The sequence below is a fragment of the Myodes glareolus genome, chromosome 26, assembly GCF_982192425.1.
Source record: "Myodes glareolus chromosome 26, mMyoGla1.1, whole genome shotgun sequence".
NCBI lineage: Eukaryota > Metazoa > Chordata > Mammalia > Rodentia > Cricetidae > Myodes > Myodes glareolus.
This window is the reverse complement of record NC_142051.1, coordinates 2,729,931-2,737,541: the sequence shown is the minus strand read 5'-3', so window position 1 is coordinate 2,737,541 and position 7,611 is coordinate 2,729,931.

The window sequence follows — 7,611 nt, the reverse complement described above, 5'->3', positions numbered from 1 at the left end:
GTTGACTTATTTTCTTTAGAATTTGTTTATTCCTTCCCATGTCTATGTACTGAATGAATATACATTTTTATTAAATACTATATGCATGTATATACTATCTAGATGAAGTATGATGTGAATTACCGAGTGCATGATTAGAATCATTGTGCCCTCTAGACCAGCCAGACTCTGGGTTTCAGGAAGAAGTAGTATTTAGATCCCCAATACAAGAACTTAGTACATCATGGGTGGTCACTAGCGGTGTGAGCTGTAGCATCTATCAGTCCATACTGAGAGGGGCACATCGTAGGTGGTCACTAGCGGTGTGAACTGTAGCATGTATCAGTCCATGCTGAGAGGGGAACATCATAGGTGGTCACTAGTGGTGTGAACTGTAGCATGTATCAGTCCATACTGAGAGGGGCACATCGTGGGTGGTCACTAGCGGTGTGAACTGTAGCATGTATCAGTCCATGCTGAGAGGGGAACATCATAGGTGGTCACTAGTGGTGTGAACTGTAGCATGCATCAGTCCATGCTGAGAGGGGAATATCATATGTGGTCACTAGTGGTGTGAACTGTAGCATGTATCAGTCCATGCTGAGAGGAGAACTACAGAACTTAACTGTCCACTGCAAAGAATCTCTTTGGTGTTGACGTAACTACCTGCTGATTTATTTCATTATTCTTGTTTGTGTTATTGTGATGGTCTGGAAGAAAATGGCCCCCGTAGGGAGTGGCACTATTAGGAGGTGTGGCAAGGTTAAAGTAGGTGTGGCCGTGTAGGAGGAAGTGTGTTACTGTGGGAGTGAGCTTTGGGGGTCTCCTATGCTCAAGCTACGCCTAGTGTCACTCCTCCGTTGATCCGCCATTGCCTGAGGATCAAGATGCAGATCTCTCAGCTCCTTCTCCAGCACCGTGTTGCCTGCCTGCTACCATGTCCTGTTTTGATGATGATGATGATGATGATGATGATGATAACAGACTAAACCTCTGAAACTGTAACCTACCCCCAATTAAATATTTCCTCTATACGAGTTGCCATGCTCGAAGTATACAAAGACAAGATCTCCCGAGTAAATTGGGAGCATGAGGACCATGAGAGAGGGCTGAAGGGAGGGTAGAGAAAGGGAGGGGAGCAGAGAAAAATGTATAGCTCAATAAAATCAATAAAAAAGTAAAAAATAAAAAGAGCTGCCATGGTCATGGTGTCTCTTCACAGCATTAGGAACCCTATCTAAGACAGTTCACTATGGGTATTTGAACTTCACAATATCAGCTACAGCTTTCTTCTTTTAAGGCAGTTCCCTAAAAAATTTAGGAACTCCAGATAAATAAATGCAGACCTATTCTGTTTCCAGTTATAATATGGTAAAGACAAACCTGATACTATATTTAAGGCAAGATAGATTATTAGGAAATAGAAGGACAATCAGTTTCTCCTGTGGGGCTTCACCCAAACGTCCTACACTGACCTAAATCCCCAGCCCTGAAATAATTTTGAAAGTTACACAATTAGATCTTAATGACAAGTAAGGTGGGGTTTTCCTCAGAAGGAATCCAGTTATATGTTTGACAGTGATGGACATCCCTGTATAAAGAAAGTACATATTAAGTACTCTGTTGCTTCACAGAAATTTGCCTGAAAATTCACAACTTAAGACATTTATCTTTTGCGTGGTTTCTGAAGGCTAATGATCTGGGAGCAGCTTACCAAAGTGTTCTGGCTAAGAGACTCTGATGCAATTGCAGCCAAGCTCTTGGTTGGGCTAATGAGCCACTCAAGTGTCCTCACTGACTACAGTCAGGCTAGACGGCCCAGAAAGAAAGGAGGGCAGAGGCCACAACACCTAGTACAGTATGGCTGAGTTTTCAGAGACAAGCTCTCACACCCACTGTATCACACACATCTCAATCACTCATCTAGCAGGAGAGGGGCCCACATGAGGATATAAATACCACAACTACAGAGCCACTGGGCTTTTGTAGAGCTGGCCCTCACAGTTATGTAGCGCCAGTTCAACTTGATTTCTACTTGAATCCTGATACAAATGGGAGACAATGTCAAAGTCTCGGTTTCTTGGTAGCAATCGGAAGACCTGGAAAGCTGATTCAAGGTACTTTCAAAGTCCAGTCAATGCATCTCTAATGGATACTGAACTGGGGATTGTGAATGCCAATATTGATTGTTGATTTGACAGAAACTAGAATCACCTAGGAGACAACATTTAGGCCATGTTTTTACGTTACACTGACAGAGATAGAAAGACCCACCCTAATTTCAGGAGGCATAATTTCTTGGGCTGGGGTCCCAGACTGAAAACAAAAAGAAACAAAAAGTGAGCTGCGCATCTCCATTTCCTTGTAGCATCTCACTTTCCAGCGTGACTAGTAACCTCTCACTCCTCCCACTCTGCCCTCCCCGCCAGAATGAACTATACCCTCAAATGGTAATAAACAGTTCCGAACAAGCCTTCCCTTCCTTAAAGGTTTTGGACATGCATTTCGTCACAGCATTAAGAAAAGCAATATAGGGGTTCTGTATTACCCCACCCCTGAAAGAGCAGACATATGTCTACAAACATGGGAGCCTGTCAGTGGCTTCACAACCCTCTTTGCTGTGTTAACCATTGGCTGTTGGAGGAAATAACACCATGGAAAGTCTAACCAAGCAGTTCAGAGTGAAGTTTAGACTAAATCCCACATGAATTATGGCTTTGGGCTGGTTTGCAAAGCTTCGCAGAGGGATGGGGGCTAGGGCATGAGCAACTAAAGGCAGACATGATGTGGGGATGCGGGGCCATAGGACGGGAGAGCAACCCTGAGTGTGGCTGGGAGGGATAGGAGCCGATTCGGAAACTTGGTGAGCTTGAAGGAGTCTGACTTCTATTCCAAGGGCAAAGGGCAAAGGGTAAAGGGTCGTTTTAGATCAGGATGATGGAATAGAGTCGGAAGCACAAACTTGTAGCAGACATGGACAATTTGCAGGGTCCCCCACTGCGCACACCCACAAATGACTGGGAGGAGGGACTGTCATAATTTCTTCATGTGAATCGTCGTTGAACTGCAGGGCATCTGCCGCTGAAGCTCACACCCTTTCCACCACACTCCTCCATCAGCACTGTGATTGCTAGGCTTGCTCAGTTGGAAGCTGTGAAAACCAGTCAGGATTCACCATGACTGTGTGTGTGTGTGTTGAGGGGTGGACAGATTTTGTGGACTCAACAAGGCAAGCGACTTTGCACAAGTTTCCCCTTTCTGTACACAATTGACGGAAGGCAGACTTTGACCCTTGTAAGAGAACAGCTGGCCACACTCCCCACCCTGTCCTAAAGATGCACTCAATGGAGACCTGCCTGAAGTGTGAAGATAATTTCTCTTGTGGTGGTAAGAGTGACAGTCTACAGAAGTGATGACAGTCACACTGACAAAAAGGCTAAGGGAGGGAGGATGCCAACTGAGCAGAAAGAAAACAGAAAGGCTTTTGGCACTTGTGGAGTACCTGTAGGGGAGTCTGGACAGCTGGGTCCAAATTCTGCCCCGCTGTTGCTGTAACTACACTGGTAAATTATCACGTGTTGTTTGAGACCACTGAGAGATGGGCCATGGAATAGGATCGCCCCACCCCAACACCTCACAACCGAGCATGTTTGTCTCAAATTGTCCTTCCAGGCCCCTTGGCTGTGGATGGAATGACCTCCCGACTCTGTGACAGAGAAAGAAAAGAACAGCAAAAGAGCCGAGGTGTGAAAACGTGGTGCCCGTGAGAACAGTCGGAGGTTGTCGTTTGTTCCGTGATATAAAGGTGCCCGCAGTGGCCAAGCAGAGAGTACTGCCATGGAGGCTCAGCCATGGACGAAAGTTTCATCAGGAACTCAGTAGCTGACTGAGCCTTTCCCAGGGGGTTTCTGCGGGATGTTCGTGAGCCCCTGATCCAATGACAGTGCCTCTGTTGGGATTTATTTTTTAGCTTAGCAGCCTTACCCAGAAGACTGGGACCCTCAGGCAGAGGCTCCAGTTGTGCTTTGGTTCCAAGCAACTCCCTCGTCAGTGTCTGCAGGTTGAAGAGTCTGTTTTTCTGTTGCTTATTCTTTGACTATTTCCTCCTGATGGATGTTTACTTAATAAACTTACTCCTTAAAAACTGAAAGCACGGTGACCCCAGAAGAGCTAGAGTTGTGTTAGAGCCAGGCATGCCAGCCCTGCTCCGCATTGGTACAACCGTGGCGGTGCCTGCATGCCAGCCCAGCTCTGCATTGGTTCAACAGTGGTGATGCCTGTCTCATTGTATTCATCACTGCTGCATGGAGCACACAGTAGGTGGTATATAAACTGTAGCATGAAAGTCAGGAGTCTCCAAGGGAGGAAAACCAATAATAAAAAATTTATGAGTTCACTGACGTAGTCAGAGGTTGAGTCATCCCACAGTGGCCATCTTGTAGGCTGGAGCACAGCTTTGTGAAAGAAGCTGGAAGCATTGGAAAAGGAGGGACCAACCATGCAGCCCAGTCCGAGGCTGAAAGGCTGGACCATACCTCAGGAGTCACTGGGATGAACCCACATTCAAAGGCTGAAGGGTCTGGAGTCTCAGGTCTACAGACAATGGTTGCAGTAAAATCCACGCCTTCTTTGCTAATGTTGGATCTGTGCACTGTGAACTCCCTCATTCCATTTATGGTCCCGTCTGGGATCCCAGGCTATCAGGCATTGTTGTCTGCCCTCATGCGCTTTTCTTACCCATGTGCCATTGGTCTTTGGAAACAACTACACGGATAGATCTCAAACTCAGCTTTAGCACCTGCTTTTCCAGGCATCTTTTATAGTTACTTTTTTTAGGCTGAATACTTTCCAACAGAAGATTTCTGCAGATTACGAGCACATTCAGCTTGGCCGAAGAATACCTTCGCATTCTCAGATGCCCAGGAATGGTGAGAAGGAATCATTCAGACTGAAGCTCTCCTATTACTCTGTAAACACTTGGGCAAGAGACACAGCTATAGTAGGCAACTGCCGTAAATATTCCCCAGAGCTGCAGAAATACAGAGAGAATCAAGAGCAATCAAAATATTCTGATCTTCCATATAGAGTGATGGAAGGCTGGAGGGAAAATGGGGCAGATGACTGTGTGTTGGGAGGTGGTGCAGGCACGGGGCGAGCTGAAGCCAGGACAGACGATCCAATGAAGACTCTTTGAAGAATATGTGTCGTGCCCTTTATCATGAGGACTCATTTTAAGTTGTGTCCCAGTGTCACACAGGAGAGAGCAAAACCAAGCACTCTAAACCCGAGGCTCCCCCCTGCCGCGATGGGGCTCTGGGCACAGTACCAGGTGTCTTTCCTGACAGCTTCTGCTTATTTGGATTTCAGCAGCACCACAGCCTGTGCAGGGTGCCCCTAGGGAATGTGGAAAGAACAAATACAGGTGTGACTTAATGTGTATTATTTGATATGGGCTGGGCCGTGTCAAGGACCCCAACGCCTCAGACCCATGAGAGCGGCAAGCCTTGCTCTAGCATGAAGCTCAGAGGGATGCCAAAGTGTTCCTTTGGTCTGAGTGCAAATGTTGGTAGTGTGCACAAAAGCTAGCAACTGCAGATTGCTCCTCACAGATAACTGCGACCTGGGACCACTCGCTTCCAGAGACCTCTTAGCAAGACTAGCTGAGTCCTCCCTGCTAGTGCAGCATGTAACAAGATGCTCAAGTTCTGGGCTGTTGTGTAGTGAGCACAGGCTACCAGATTCGGGCTTTTCTGCATGTGTCTGTCCCCTTTTCATTTTCTTGTCACCCCAGTCAGGTTTCTAGGGCCAAGTCATGCTGGTCACCATGTACAGGCCTTGTTCCTACTGGGAGAGCGTAAATTAGTTAAAATCTTTTTATACATTTGCTAACCACATCTCTACATAGAAAGACAGATCCATCAATTAGAATCTAAGAGTTTGCTCAGTGCATAGCTTGCCTGGGGCCAGGAGAGAGACTCAACCTCCAGGAGGACAGCCCCAGAGCCCAAAGCTTCGAAATGAAATGAAAGGGCAGTTGAGCTGCAAAGTTCTGTGTAGAGACAAGACAGGGCTTGCATGGGTGTCTGGAATTATACTGGAACGAAAAGGAAGCAGTCTGCCAAAAGGAACCGTAAATAACCGGGCTTGGAAAAGAGGTTTTTTTTTTCTTTGTTTGATTGTTTTTAGTAAAAGATGTTGATGGAGAGAGAGAGAGAGAGAGAGAGAGAGAGAGAGAGAGAGAGAGAGAAATACTAGCTAGATGATGGAGATAAATACAGAAAACTACATGATTCCTGGGTAGAAGGGTGTCTTGATATAGGAGGTTCTTCTGTCTATGTGCTGCTTTCATTGGTTGGATAAAGAAACTGCCTTGGCCTTTTGATAGGGTAGAACTTAGATAGGTGGAGTAGACAGAACAGAATGCTGGGAAGAAGGGCAGTGTGGCAGACACCATGGTTCTCCTGTCTGAGACGGACGCTGGTTAGACTCATGCCGGTAAGTCACAGTCAAGTGGTGATACACATTAATGAAGAAGGGTTAAACTAATATGCAAGAGTTAGCCAATAAGAAGTTAGAGCTAATGGGCAAGACAGTAATTTAGTTAATACAATTTCTGTGTGGTTATTTTGGGCATAAGCTAGCCTGGTGGCAGGACACAGCCCATTCTTCTTACTACAGTGTCTTAGTCAGGGTTAGTACTGCTGAGTTGAAATACCCTGACCTAAGTACCTTGGGAAGGAAAGGGTTTATTCAACTTACACTTCAACATCACAGTTCATCATCAATGAAACCTGGACAGGAACTCAAGCAGGTCAGGAACCTAGAGGCAGGAACTGATGCAGAGGCCATGGAGGGATGCGGCTCCTGCCTTGCTCCCATGACTTACTCAGCCTGCTTTCTTAAGAACTCAGGACCACTGGCCCAGGGATGACACCACCCACCACAGACTGGGCCCTCCCCCATCAATCACTAATTAAGAAAGTGCCTTACATCCAGAGCTTACAGAGACATTTTCTCATTTGAGGCTCCCTCTTCTCTGACGAACGGCTTAAGTCAAGCCAACATAAAATTAGCCAGTACAATGAGTCATAATTAGTTTAAAAATGATATTTTGCAGTCTTGTCTGTGTGTTTTGGCTTAAATGGCTTTATGCTATAAGACAGGTTTAGTACTACTTAGTAAATATTAATCAAAACTTGTATTCTACATTAAAGAATGTGCATTGATATGGAAATTTTTTCCCCACAAGCCTTAAGAACACAAATCATAAGAGGATATGTCTACATACCATTGGTGTGGGTACTGAAGGCACCATCTTCATCATGGTCATCAATCCTCCAGGGTCAGGGTGTGGAGACTCATGGTTTAGAATCACCCTCTGTACTGTTCATTTTAGGGACAATCCTGGGAGAGGGCCTTAAAGAGAAGCCTGTTGCCTAAGCTCCTGAAAAGTATGCATTCAATTTTCTTCAAGAATCATGGATATGCTACATGCCTTGGGACTATAGGCTGTGTTTTAACAAAGCCAGAGAAATGGAAGACTAAGAAATTAACCCCTTCTCTCACTGCAAACAAGACAGCAGAGAAGTCAGCCCACAACACCGCTCTCAATGACAGCGTCCTTTATCTGAA